We start from the raw sequence: 15,076 nt of genomic DNA, 5'->3' as shown, positions 1-15,076 counted from the left end.
TGGAAGGGACCTTAAAGCCCATTAAGTGTCACCTCTGCCAGGGTTAGGGACGCCTTCCACTATCCCAGGCTGCTCCAAGCCCTAAAGTCCAACCTGGCCTTGGACATTTCCAGGGGTCCAGGGGCAGCCACAGCTGCTCTGGGCACCCTGCGCCAGGGCCTGCCCACCCTCACAGGGAGCAATTCCTGCCCAATATCCCATCTATCCCTGTGTCCTGTCCCTCCATCCCTTGTCCCCAGTTCCTCTGCAGCTCTCCTGGAGCCCCTTTAGGCCCTGGCAGGGGCTCTGAGCTCTCCCTGGAGCCTTCTCTTCTCCAGGTGAACACCCCCAGCTCTCCCAGCCTGGCTCCAGGGCAGAGGGGCTCCAGCCCTGGGAGCATCTCTGTGTCCTCCTCTGTACACATTGCAGTAGTTTCATGTCCTTTCTGTGCTGGGAACCCCAGAATTGGATGCAGAGCTCCGTGTGTGGTGTCAAGAGCAGAGTAGAGGGGCAGAATCAACTCCCTCGAGCTGCTGCTCACACTTCTTTTGATGCAGGCCAGCAATCATCCTTCTGCATGCAATGGCCTCTGGTCTCTCAAGTGACAGAGCTGTGATTTGGCCTGACCCCAGACCCCGGGGCTGGACCTTGGGAAACACACAGAACTGCTTGAACACACCTTCTGTCCCTCTGTTCCGTGGCAGACAACAAGTACCAATGCCTTGGACAAAAAACACCAATAAAATGCCCCCTTCCACAGGGGAAAGGGGTGCGTGACACACTGGGTGTTCACAAATGCACGTTCTCAGGGGCCCTCGTGGAGGCAAGAGACAAAACAGCGTCACAAGGCCCCATCCCATGTGGGTGGATGAGCACAGGTGGGTGGCTGCCCCCGGTGATCCAGACTCCAGGCTTGGTGTTCCACGCTGAGCAGCCAAGGAAGCTGAACAGCACACAGCAGGCTGGGCCAAGATGCTCTGCAAACTGTGAATTTCAACCCCTCTGCCAGCTCCTCAGACTGATCCCCCTCTTCTGCTCAAGATCAGCCACTTCCCATTCTCTGGACGGGACCCCCAGACTGGAAGCATATGGTCTCTATGCTAATTAAGGCTATCAGGCTTCCCAAATTTTTTGTGGAACGCCTGAGTTCTGTCACATTCATGCCCTAGCAGCAACACCCCCTCAGGGATGAAAACTTCAGGGGCAGCAGGGAGCAACAGCAAGGAGAAATAAATAAAATATGGCATCAACTTCTGGCATGGCAAACATTACACCTGGTGGATCAACAATTTAACAACAATTTATCTAGCCAGGATTTATCTATAAAACAGAATCAGCCTAGAATATATCAGATGTTATGTGTTCTGCCTCACTCCACCCAAACACTGCACAGATTCCAATCAATCCAATTTTAAGAACACTTCCCTCTGAAGGGAGGTGCTACCCACCCAGTAAACAGCTCAACCATTTACCAGCATTGTTAATTTACATAATTCTTAATAGCAACACCACACAACCATCAAATCATTAAGGTTTGAAAAGACCTTTTAGGATGATTAAGTCCAACCTTGAAGATCAACCAGCACCCCCACCCTGTTCTCAAGTGCCACCTCCATATGTTTTTTGAACACTTCCAGGGATGAGGACTCCACAATGCCACTTCTCACAACCCACCACCAAACAACACATTCCTCACCCCAAAATCAAAGGGCCAACTCCCTTTAGACGCACTCTGCTCAACGCTAACACGCATTTGCCAGCATATTGTAGGAAATTCTCCTTTCTTTCTCATAGGTATTCCTGTGTACTTGTTTCCCTCTAGTTCAGTCTGAGTCAGTTCACAGCTCCAAACACATTCCAAAAGCATCTTATTTAGAAAGGTCCAAATATCCATTTCATACAGTCCATTTCATCAGAACATCGTAACAATTTCATCTGCTTCAACCCGAATAAGAAACTATTCCCCACATCCTTTAAACAGAGAAGCTCATGTCAAAGAAAATAGCTTTCAGATGTTTTACAACTCTTTCATCCACAAAGGAATGCTTGGGGCTTATGAAAATATACACCTGCTCATTTGAAAACATGTCTTTCCCCCCAGTGGGAGGAAAACAAGAAAAGCACAGCTAATGCAACAGTTCTGCCCTCCACACTGAAAAGGCAGCCAGGTACAGGGCCTGCTGCCACAGTGGGAAAAGCTGAGTGAAACCACATCTTCAAACACTCCTGAGCTCTGAGGTTTCTGCCCTGGGGTACAGCTGGTTCCCCTGCCACAGCCCCCAGGCTCTCCCAGTGCCCTCCAGTGTCTTACCTGGTCTGGCAATGCAAACCCACGAGTTCAGAATCAAACTCTTCCCAACACACCTGGAAGCCCACAGGAAACATTGCCGTGCTCCTGGAACTGGGACGTGTCAACAATGCATGTCCCAGGATCATTTACATCCCTAATACACAACCCTGGTACCTACTAGTCAGCTGCGATGCTCAGTGCAACATAAGCAGGTTCTTTTCACAGCAAACAAATACTCCCAGCCATCAGCAGATTTGTATCATTAACTGATATAAGTGCAAGAGAACAGATATTTTTTTCTGTGGGTCTTGCAGCAAAGTAATCTTTGTTATAGGCTGCTCTCTGCAGAGGAATGATTGAGAGGCCCACAGTTTGCAATTTGGCACCAAGTCTAACTCCTATTTCAGTTGACTTCAGCACAATTTGCTCTTATTTCCCAGTACAAGTTTCATTGCTGCAGACATGTAGATATTCCTCCCTCAAAGGGCACAGAGCATAACTGAGACCCCAAAAATTCAAATCACCTACTTGCCCTCCTGCAGCCTGGAGAAATTCTTTCCAAGAAGACAGGGCCTGCACACAGAGAGGAGCTGCCACTGCATCAAACCGCAAAACCATCAGTTGTGGGTAATCACAGCACTGGGAATATGCAGGATTTCCTCCTGGTCTCCACTTAGAGCAGCACTGGCCAAACCCCCAGACAGAGTAGGTACAGGAGAGAGCTGGAGAACAGTTCAGAATCAGCACTTCCAGTGGGTCAAACAAAACGTTTCTCAACCAGGGCCACGTCAAACCTGACGTCACACCTGAGCCTTAATGAAAATGGAAAAACCAGGATCGTTTACTGCTCTGTAACAGGAGAGCACAGCTAATGGGGCGGGGGAGGGCAGCGAGACCCTGCAGGCTGATAGTCCTGGGAGCTGCAGGGACCTGCTTGGGGAGCTGGGGACAAGTCCCCACGAGGCTCAGGGTGAGCACAGCCCCACAGACAGGGCTCTTGGCAGACTCACCAAGGGGGGAAGAGACCCATAAGGTCACAAACCCTCTCCCCAGCACCACCACCATCACTCCCAAATCACACCCCCAAGGGCCACATCCAGACATCTCTTGAACCATGACTCCACCAACACCCTGGGCAACTCATTCCAGTGCCTGACCGCTCTCTTCTAGTGTTCTTTTTCCCCCCCCCCCCAGTATTTGATCAGAACATCTCCTGTTGTATCCCCCCCTAAAGCCATTTCCTCTCATCCTTTTACAAGACACAACAGAAGAGCCTGACCCCATCTCACCACAGGCAGTTGCAGAGATCACCCAAAACTGCCCAGCCGAGGTGCCAAGAGGTGCCTGGAAATCCCAGCACAGCTCAAGAAGCACAGCAGGATAGACATCCCTGACTTCCCAATGCGCACAGCTAGAAAAAGTCACTGCAAAATTCATCTGCATCCCTGCTGTAGCTGTTTGCTCTAGTTGTCCAGAGACACAAGTATTTCTCAAAATAGAATGCTCAATACCACCATTCTCAAAAGCTCTTATTGATTTCTGCCCAGACTTAACAAGATATTTGACTTTCTGAAGCTGTACTTAATTTCTTTGTCGCTACATTACGTTTCCCTGAGCTGTGGTCCCTCCTAACACTTGGCAGCATCATTTTTCCCTCTTTCTCTGAACCACCTAAGAAGGTGGAAGTGTCCCACACCTAGCATGGAGAAACAAGTCTCTTCCCAATTATTTTGCAAAGGAACATCCTGAAATAGAGAGATCAGTAAGGAGAGAACTCACCAGTAATAGGCCACTTCTTTAAAAAGCCTATTTTTATAGAACCCTCAAATGGTTTGGGTGGGAAGGGACTTTAACAGCCCATCCTGTCCCACCCTTCCCAGGGCCAGGGACACCTTCCATAGACCAACCTCAGCAACTTTGGATAATTTCTAATTATTTCATTGTCAAAGACCAGGATTTTTTTTTTTTTTTTTTTAAGTTCAAAACACTGTACTCTACCAGCACCCAGAGTTTTGTATAAACTATACCAACACAACTTGGGGAAAAAAGTAAATGCAATCCTAAGAATTAGTTTATTTAAAAAACATTTAGCCTGCAATTAAAGCATGCCTTTGAATAAATGATGTAGAAAACATGACTGACAAGTCAAACCAAAGTGGGCCTTGCAGGATTTACACTATTTTCTGCAGAGTTTCTCCAGAATCTGTCCTCTAACCCAGTATTAAGACAAGAATGTGCTTTGGGAACAGGTTGATGTGGAAAGAGAGGCTTGAACATCATTTGGATTTCACATACAATGTAAGAAAGGCATCAAAACCACCCAGTGCTGGAACTGGGAACAGAGACAGAGGGAGAAGCTGATTCTGCTTTAGCACAGACATCATAAAACTATTCTGCTCCAATTCCTACCTAAAAAAAAAAAAAACATTTAAAAAAAAAAAAAAAAAAACCAAAAAAACACACAATGCAGCAGCAAAAAGTTTAAATTTAAGGTTATTTTTTTATATACATTTTTCCTCCAAAACAATATTTTAGTCACAAGAGACGTTAAGGGTAAAGTTATATCCTGCAAGGATAAATGAATCTGAAATTGCTTTTAAGGAATAAGTATTCGTCTGAGCTCAGAAAAGGCAATGCATCAAAAAAAAGAAGGCAAGCAGCCTATTTCAGGGCATTTTACCAGTGCATTTACTGATGGTTTATCCTCTTCCACTTTATTCTTCAATTTAGACAGCATTATTCACTGTTACTGTTAATTTATATCTTTTTGTTTTCCTAATGTCACACAGATAAAATGAAGGTCAGGACAAATTCATGACTGTTTTAAAATCCAGAAATCCCAATGAAGTACCCACATGAAACTGCTTGATTTAAAAAAAAAAAAGAAAAAAAAAAAAAAGAAAAAAGGAAATTTATCCTCATACACAAACATGGGATAAATTCTGCCTGTTTTCTCAGAGATGGAACATACCAGAAAGGTGCCACTGAAGGGAAAGAAACACCTTTGGGGGGAAGAAAAGGAGAACTGTTGAACTCAGCTCTTCATTTTCTTCATGGGTGAAAGAAGAGATTAAAAAAAGATGTTCCAATGAAAAGCAGGGGAATTTCTGGCATTTAAAGAACACATAGAGAGAGGCAATGCATCAATGCCTGAGCAGCAGAATCCCGGCAGTTCATCTTCTCCTCACTCGGGCGTTCTGTGAGTAAACAGCCGGCACAGCTGAAGGGAGAGCACAAAGGATTCAAGGGAGAAACACAACCGGAGCTAAGGAAATCGATACCTCCAGCACACAAGTTCCGCTCCTCATTAGTCCAGAGCCGAGGTGTTAATGGTCCTTCTCATCGGTGCTTCTTCGGGGTTTTGAAAATATGGAGAAAATTAAAAGGCTGTAAAAATGCTCAGCTCTTGGAAGCAATAACTGAGAAAAGCTGAGAAGTGTCCAGGTAACCCTGCTGCTAACCGGTAACATAATTTAAAGAGGAGGGATCTGTGGCTGCTGGATTCCTCAATCTGTCCTATTTGCCAGGCTGGAATTGCCAGCCTAGAGCAGTGAGGAAAGCCTGCATTTGGACGCAGCTGTCAGGGAAGAGCTTTTTAAATTCAGATTCTCCCCAAAATTGTTGAGCTGCCAGCATTGTTCTCCATACACAGCTCCCAGTAGCATGGGGGAAACAAAAGTCATTTTCATGTACATTTGCTTTTAAAATTTCAATTCCTCCTTCTCTCATTAGATGCAATCCCCCGGAGCAAAATGAAAATAAGTGGTGATAGCCATATAATAGTCCAGGGGGAGGAACGTGTACCAAAACACTCCTACACTTCTGTGGTGTTACCACCAGGAGACATTGGCTTCCCTCCCCTCCTCCTTGGTCTGAAGGGAAGGGTGTCACCATGGCCTGCAGCAAAAGGCTGAGGTGGGAGCAAAAGGAGCTGTTAAGCCTGAAGAGCAGCAGACACAGAGCTGAGCTCTCGTTTCCTTACTCTGCCAAATATTCCAGCCAGAGGAGGAATGGAGCCGTGTGGCAGAAGAGGGAAAAGCAGAGTCTCAAAAACAGAATTCCCCAAAAACTGGGGGGAATCCTTATGAAGTATGTACACTTCTTAAGCCAGAAATTGAGGGTACACAGGTGGTAGAGGGCAACCATTCCAGGGAAGAAAAAAATGAACAAATTCAAGGTGTTGGAAGTGGCAGAGCCAAATTTGCCACAGCTTCAGAAGGTTACACCATTCCCATTGCATATCCTGCAGCTTCAGGACATTCAAGTGTTTCAAGACATGAATGATATAATTGGTCACAGCATAGGAAATACCCTTTTTAGTTGGGAAAAAAAGGGTGAAAAAAATTGAGTGGCTATGTTTGAATGCCTGAATCCCATTCACACAGAGTTTTGGAAGCAAAGACCATGGTAAAAGATGCACAGGTCAGTGAAGAACTGGCAAACCTGAGAGGAATGCAGTGCCCAAGACACACAGGCATCCAGCAAACACAACAGCTTCTCAAAATATTTCCACTGAGGCAGCAATAAATAAAGCTGATGTGATGTCTCTCCCCTCATTGGAACTGTAGCAATGTATTTGGTACAACATCCTAAGGGGAACATATTCCTGAGAAAACAGAACTTGAAGGACTGGTGTGAGGGGAAAGGGAATGGAAATGCAAAGGAATAGGGCTGGGGGAGGCTCCAGCACAGCTCCCCCAGCCTGCAGAAACACCCTGGGCAGTGTGAAGCAGAGTAGCCGGTGCATGTCCACCCAAATAAAAAGTCATATCTGAGCTTGCTCCTCTAGAGCTTCCCAGCTGTGCCTGCCCCCGGGTGCTGGAGGTTCTAGAAAAGCTCATTACCCACACACCACCCTAGCTGGCTCTGTGTGCTCCAGCGAAGCCAGCAGGATCCTGCAGGAGAGCACCAGGAAAAAAGGCACAATGCCAAGTGCTGCATCTGGAAAGGCTGATCCCGATATAAGCAGCCTTCAGCTCCAGCCTCAGCCCTGACCACGAGGGACTCTTGCTGAGAGCTCAGCAGAATATTTCTAAATAATGCTGCACGTGACCTCAAATCAGGAGAAGGTTTCCTGCCAGGTCAGACATCCCCCCAGCCGTGCACTCGTGGCACCACAGCCAACACAACCAGGCCTGCTCAGAACCAGACATGCCCTGGAAACTCTCCCATGAGCCCAGCAGATATGGAGCTGTGCCCAAGGCAGCAAACCCCGCAGAATGATGATGAGACACTGGCACAGCTGGACTGAGTGCACGGGTCACACCGCCAGCTCAGGCTCTGCTCCACACAAAAGCATTTAAACTGCCCCGACTGAGGCAAGGCTGCAGTGTAACTGGTCCTACCTCTTTTAGCCAAGGGGGGACACAGATTTTGGGGTGGCTAGGGCAGGAGAGTTGCCCAGCTGTTCCATGAAATGCCTACACTATACACGCTGTTTGGAGAGAAAGCAAAGGGAAGATATCAGGTCTTCTCAGCATTTCCCCAAGCAGCACTTTGGAATCATGGAATGGTTTGGGTAGGAAAACACCTTAAAGCCCATCCAGTCCCACTCCTTGCCATGGGCAGGGACACCTTCCACTATCCCAGGCTGCTCCAAGCCCTGTCCAGCCTGGCCTTGGACACTGCCAGGGATCCAGGGGCAGCCACAGCTTCTCTGGGCACCCTGTGTGGGTGGTGAGGAACTGGAAGAACTTCCTGCTAATATCTGATCTAGACCTACTCTCAGTTTGAATCCATTCTCTCCTGCCCTACCTCTGCAGTTCCTGCTGAACTCTCCTCTGACAATGCTCCCCCAACCCTCAGAAGCCACACTTTCCTCACTACAAATGTTAGGGGAAATCGTTTAGTTTAATCCTTGGGAATAACACATTTGCATACTGCCCACACAGGTCCAAAACACTGAGGGGTTTTTTTTTGTTTGGTTGGTTTTTTTTAATTTAACAAGTCCTTAAATGCAGAAAATCCTCAAGCCCCAGATGAAACCTCAGCTCACACCTTTTGATGACGCCGGAAGCAAAGCAAGTCTCACAAGAGGGTGGTTGCTCACTCTGGGAAACCACGGGCAAAAAAAAAGGCAACATAATCCCTCTCTCCAGAACATATTGTAGAAGCAGGGGACACCAAAGAGGGCAAGAAACTACTTCAGCAAAAGGACAACGATGGCACAATAACAAATGCGAAAATATGGGTCTTAAATAAGCATAAATTGTAAGAGATAGGCAGAGTAATTTGAGCAATCAGCCTTTGGCTAAGAAGAGGGAATATTACCCGTGACATGCTTTGTTTTTGTGAGAGGGAATGTTCAGCCAGGCAGGCTCAATGGTCCCCTCAAGCACTAAATTCCCATGAGAATTTTAACAACAAAGCCACTTGTTTATTTGAGCACTTGAAGGACAGGATTTTCTAAATGACCACTGGAGAGGCAGAAAGGAGACAGAGCTCACCAAGGAGCAGGGCACAGGTGATCAGAGCAGAGCCTTCCAAAATGCCTTTGGAGGAACCCAGGACAGGAGGCTGGCTGATAAGGGATCTCTTGGAAAGACCCTGTCAAGGCTTCTGCTGTCACAGGCCAGTGCTCCACATTTTCTTTTTTATCATCTTGTTTCAAAAACTGCAGAAAGTCTTGGTTTTCTTCATTTATTTTTTTTTTCTTTTTTAAGCCCAAGAAAAAATTCAGGTTTTTATACAAAAGCAAAACAAGAAGCTAAAGCCTTCATTACTTGAAAAAGCAGAACAACTCTTTGAAAAAGCAGGGATGTCACAGAACACAGGGAACAAGACTTTGGACCACTACCTAAGAACACATTTGAAGAGAGATCCAGTTTTTACCTCCTGCTGCCTAATTCCATCCATTTCCAAAGGAGCCAGGATGCACATCAACCCCAGCAGATTAAAATCTAATGACCAATCTTTTGCCATTAGACATGCCTGCCTACCCTGGAGTCAACATCCATCCTCGCAGGTGAGAACCCCTGGGTTTGCTTCTAACAGTTCTCAAAAATAATTTTCCAGGTTCTGAGTCCCTCATTATAACTGATTTCAGAGTCCTAAATTCATTAGTTGTGCTTCACCACCTCCCAACTGACATCACTGCACAATGCAGCCAATTCCTTGCAGCTCTGACACTTCTAAGTATACAAAGGTGGTTTTATTTTTTTACTTTCTGTGGAAGGAGATATAACAGCAATGGAACAACACACTTGCTATGTGTTGCAATGGGATTGAAAAGAGGGAGAAAAAAGGATAAAATGATTACCTATCTTGAGACCTACCAGCAAAGCTCACTTCCTTTTCTTAACAAAATTTCAAGTTCATGGCCTGCCTGAAATTATATAAGGATGGGTCAGCTAAAATGTCTAAATGATTCCATACTAACCACAGGAGAACAAGCCACTGCCAACAACTCTAGACCCTGTGATCTGGGAAACATATGGATTTTTATTTTTAAGTAGCTTCATTTGGATGCATTTTTTTTAAAGTTGAGGTGCTGCTAATTCATCCTCTAAATCCACCTGACAGACATGATATTGTTATGATGGAATTACAAACAAGACTGAATCATATACACAGTTATTAAAAAACATACAGGAGGGCAAGGTTGGCATAGAGCTCCCCAGAAAGGCTGTACCCATCACACTGGGGAAATAGAAACATCTGAAAATAAAGCTTTATCTTATATGGCAATGTAGATTAATCCTTCTGAGCCTGGTATTGGTGATGCTCAGGGCAGCTGCACTCCTTCAAGTGCCTGTTTCAGATTTCACATCCAAACTTCCACGTTTCCATGTCCTTCCTCCTTTGCATGCAACAAGACATCTCCAGCAGAGGAATGCCTCCCATTTTCCATGCATACCATTCCACTCCTGCATGCCCATGGAACACACACCCCTCTATCAGGTCTGAACTGAGCAGAGCCAAAGCTAAAAGTGACTCCATGGCTTTTAGAAGGCTCTGGAGAGCATTTAGGCACTCACAGTGGATATAGCTGTAAAACCAGGTAAAATGGGAAGTGCTGTTGGAGCTCCCGTTGTTCCTCAACACTGTGAGCAACACATTGCCCGTGGCTCATCCCTGCCCCCTTCCAAGGTCTCCAGTCAGCTGAGCATCATCCACCCTCATCCTTCCCTGAGCCTCATCCCAGGTTTCCAGCTCCTTCTCAAATTCTTGAGCCCCACAGCCTCATCCAAATCCATACCACCAGCAAGCAGCATGTTATTCCTAATGCTGCAAAATTCCTTCCACTAAAAGCAACAAGGGGTCCACGACCAGGTAATCTGTTGGATAATGCCACAAAACCTGCCACCAATTCATGGGTTAAAGCCTTTTCCCCACCCCTCCAGAAGGCTAAAATAGTTGTAGCCAGCCTGGAGAGCACAACCAATTTATTACAGTGATCTTTTCCTGCTGGGCTCCCTTCTCCAATCCCTCTCACTGCTTCCAGCAGAATGTTAACTCTGAGAAAACGGAGCAGTGGGGAAAAGGAAACAGTGTTCCTACAGATGTGAATGTCATGTAAATGTCAAACCTCCTGTTAAAATTTGATCAGGAGACTGAGTGAAAGGGAAAGAGCGTTTCTGTGAGTAAACCAGCACATTAACAAGAGTTTCAGCCTGTCTGCTGCTCACAACAGGACCTCAGTGATGGATTTCATTACTCTTAATTTCCCATGTAATATTAAGCTGCAAGTGATTTTGCTAAAAGATCATATATAGCAGTACAAGAACTGCAAACAAATGTTGGTTGACTAGATTGATCTACATTGGTCTTAAAATTAAAACCTGTGTGCACCTTTTCTACAACAACACTTAATCAAAAAATACTCATTTCTTTTGCAGTACAAATAAATGCCCCTCTACTCAGACAGACCTGGAGCATGTGCACGCATTCACCTGTATCAGGAGACAGAAGGTAGTTTCCCACTAAATCCCAAAAAGCAGAATTCCAGCAGATATTATAGGGAAACAGATAATTGCAATGAACCACCTCCAAAGTTTTTGTCTTGGAAAGGAACTGTTTTTTCCAAGATTGCACAGTCCCACTGGACACATTTCTCGGTGAACCTCAGGTAGATGTTCCTGTCTCAGGGACCCTCTCCTTGCTGAGTGACCGAAGTTCTGCCGTTTCAGGACCCTGGACATCTCCCAGAGTACCTCAAGCATTCCATCAGCGAGGTGAAGATGTTACTGTCACGGGGAAAGAGATGTTTGAGTGCAGAGACAGGAGCAGGGCATTAGATTAGATGGAATTTTAGGAAGGAAATGCTGGTGGGCAGACCCTTGCACAGGGTGCCCACAGCAGCTGTGGCTGCCCCTGGATCCCTGGAAGTCCAAGGCCAGGTTGGACACTGGGGCTTGGAGCAGCCTGGGATAGTGTGTCCCTGCCCATGGCACTGGATGGGTTTTAAGGTCCCTTCCAACCCAAACCATTCTGGGATTCCATGAACTGTAGCTGTTGGTTTTAACACCAAGTTAAAGACTTGCTTCACTCTAAAACACACAGACAGAAGAATTCTACAGCAACATTCAGGTTACTCAATGCAAATTTAGGATTGGAAAAATTTTCCAGCAACGTGACACTTTCTCTTCAGCTTTGCACGTCCCCACCAAACCACCACCTCTTCTCAGCACACAGGGACTAAACTCTGGCACCACCAGTGCCAGCATCATTTCAGTTCAGAATTTTTTTCAAACCAGTCCAACAATTGCCCTGAACAGATCCTTTTCTATCCAAAAAGTCCCAACTTTTATCACATGTGCATGGCTCAAAAGACTGAGTTCATTTTGCAGTAGCCTGGGCATCACTGTTACCTGCTGTGCCACCAAAACACCCGCTCATTTCTTTCACAGGAGTTACACAAGGATATCCTTGGAAAGAACTTGGAATTTCATGCCCTCAATGACATCCTCTGTGGCTGGCAGCCCAAGTCATAAACTTGTCACCATCCTGAAAATTGTGGGAGGGCAAGAGGACGTAACATCCATATTTCTGATGGATGAATCCCTTTAGTTTGAGACTCCCTTAGTAGCTGGAGGATTTTTTTTTTTTTTTTGTAATCTGCCTTCAAAGATATTAGAATAGGAACATTGTCAAAAACTCTAAGGGAGATCATTGTAAACTCCCCCAAAAAGAGGGTTTTTAAGGTATTACAATAATCCTCTGCCCTTTCCTTTCAATGAGGCCATGCTGGCACTGTCCTGCACTGCCTCACTGCTGTTCGAAGTTATGATCAGGAAGAAATAAAGCCCAAAGGGAAGTGAGTTGCAGTGCCAGTGGACAAAGCTTCCATCTATTATGAATTTCATGAGCAGCCTGATTCATCTATTCAGTACTTTCAGTCCCCACAGCTTCCTTCCCAGATGAGAAAAGGCCACAAGGGTGGCCAGCTTTCCTATCCTGCTCTAGTTGCCATATTGCTGAATTTCCCTCATCCACAGAAACCTCTGGATAAATCCAGTGCAACAGCAGAAAGGAGAAACATCACCCACCAGAAGCCTTTCCCCTCTCCCTCCTCTGCTTCCCAAGGGGGCTGCCAGGTACAAGGACACCACAGAGGCTGCTGAGGAATTCCCGGGGGCTGTGCACTTCTACTCCAACTTTGTTTTCATGCCCTGGAGTTTCTCAAAATACGAAGTGATTTTTACAAGGCCCATGGTTCACCAGTCATGAATTGTATTTTATTCAAGGCTGTACAGCCTCAAAAACCAAAACCATCTGAAACTCACTGGGTGCGTTTATCCAGATCTTCCTCAGGTATAAGGACTTATGCAAATAACCTTGTTTCACATTAAATGTTAAAAGATTTTTTTTTCTGAACTCCAAGTTTTATTCCAATGAAAGGCATTGCTCTCAGAAAGTAAAAAAAAAAAAATGTGAAAAAGTAGTAAAGGAAGGCTGCTGAATAAGATTATCATCTGCTCTATGATTGATCTGGGCACCTAAAAAGGAAAAAGTCCAGCAACTTTAGCAAAATGAGAGTCCTGGAAAGCTCCTTGACTATCAAAACTGCAGCAATTTCATCATTATGAACAAATTCATTCTAGTGGACATCTGAGTAACAGAGTTCAGACTGCTCTTGAGAGATTTAAAGATCCTATTTGTGAATGTTAAATAACTTGAAACTCCATAAGCTAAATGGATTCAGAAACCAGTCAGTGCTTCTTTGAATTTATCTTGTGCTCACACATCTATCTCCCTCCCCTTTCTTTGACAGGAAATGAAAAAAAAAAAAAATTCAAAGGCAATCTATTTCTGCATCAAGTTGTTCATTTTTCCTTGTCATCCACATGGCACTAAAGTGTCACAACCTAATTCCATTAGAGTGCGGGTTTCATTTCTAGTTTGCACTCATTCTAGATGCAACAAGTTAAATTAAATACACCATATTCTAATTATTTCCACTGTGCTGCCTCACAGTTTCCTCAAACTTGCAATCTCTGTTTGCAGACAAAAGCAGAAAAGAAAGCTACAAGTTATTCTGTGTTGTTGAACACACCACCAGAAACCAAAGGTTCCCAAGTTATTTCAAGCTTGGATATTACCCAAGTGTAAAAACTGGAAGAAAAAAACCCAGAGAAGTTCATAATCCATGAATTCAGTTTTCTGGGTGAAGCACAGTTCTGTTCAGGGGAGAATCTTGGGAATAAGGATCTACCATAGTGCTCAAGAATGTAACCATGGAGTGTAGCCACACTCAAATATTTGCTGTTTAGAGGAATCACTCAATAAAGAGTTTAATGAAAGCTCAACCAAAACCACATCAACAATGTTTGCCTTTTCTCCCACTCCCAAAAGGCCATAATGGATTTCTCTCTCTAGAAAAAGATTCCTTTTCTCCACAATCATGACAGCAATCACGACCATAGAATCCTGGTTGGAAAAGACCTCCAAGATCAAAATCTAGCTGCAAATCCAACCCTGCCAAGCCGACTTCCAACCCATAATCCAAGTGCCACCTGCCCAGTGCTGTAAAATCCATCCCTGAAGTGTGAACAGCTCCTGTGATGGGAGCAGGGGAAGGGGTGTTTGCTTGACTGGGGAAACAGCTCTGTAAACAGGCCAAGTTCACACCCAGATCTGTAAGGAGGGAGCACAAAGCTGCCTGATTTCACCCCAGCAGTGTTTGGAGCTGCCAGTCCAAGGAATGTCCTGACATCTCAGTAGAACTGTTGGCTTTGAATGATGCTGTTTCCCATAACATGGATACCAGAGAAAACTGGAGTTATACACTCACACAGTGCTAGGAGATGGCACAGAGGTCACAATATCCATGTGGAGCATTCCCATGGGCTAATTCCCAGCACACCCAGATCATCAGATCACAAGAGTTCTCTCCCTGTTGCCAAAATCAACCATGGAAGTGCCCAGTGGGAGACAACACCCACTGAGGCAGGAGCACTGCTTCTCCAGGTACAGAGGGGGAAACTGAAAATGCTGCAATCAGCCATTTAAATTACTCTTCACACTGGGATTAGTATTCATGTTTCGTGAAAAGCACCACATGAAATGCAACGTTACAGATTGCAGTTGTATCTCTCACCCAAAAAAAAAAAAAAAAAAAAAAAAAATCACTAAAACCCCCCAATGGCTGGATACTGAAACACAATTTGAATGGGAATAAAAGGAGTATTTTTATCTGTTTAAAATATGTAAGAAGGAACCACATGAATGAAGTAAATACAGCAGTCAGCACATGAACAAAGTGAATTCAACAACCTGGCTGTGCAGGAAGATTCCCCAGTTACAATCAGAAATTTGGAAAATGGACATATCATAGCACCAACCCTTATCACACAGCCCTCCCAGCTC

The sequence above is a fragment of the Chamaea fasciata genome, unplaced genomic scaffold (genome assembly GCF_029207755.1).
Source record: "Chamaea fasciata isolate MVZ Bird 193981 ecotype frontalis unplaced genomic scaffold, bChaFas1.0.hap1 SCAF_9, whole genome shotgun sequence".
Taxonomy (NCBI): Eukaryota; Metazoa; Chordata; class Aves; order Passeriformes; family Sylviidae; genus Chamaea; species Chamaea fasciata.
This window is presented reverse-complemented; position numbering follows the sequence as displayed.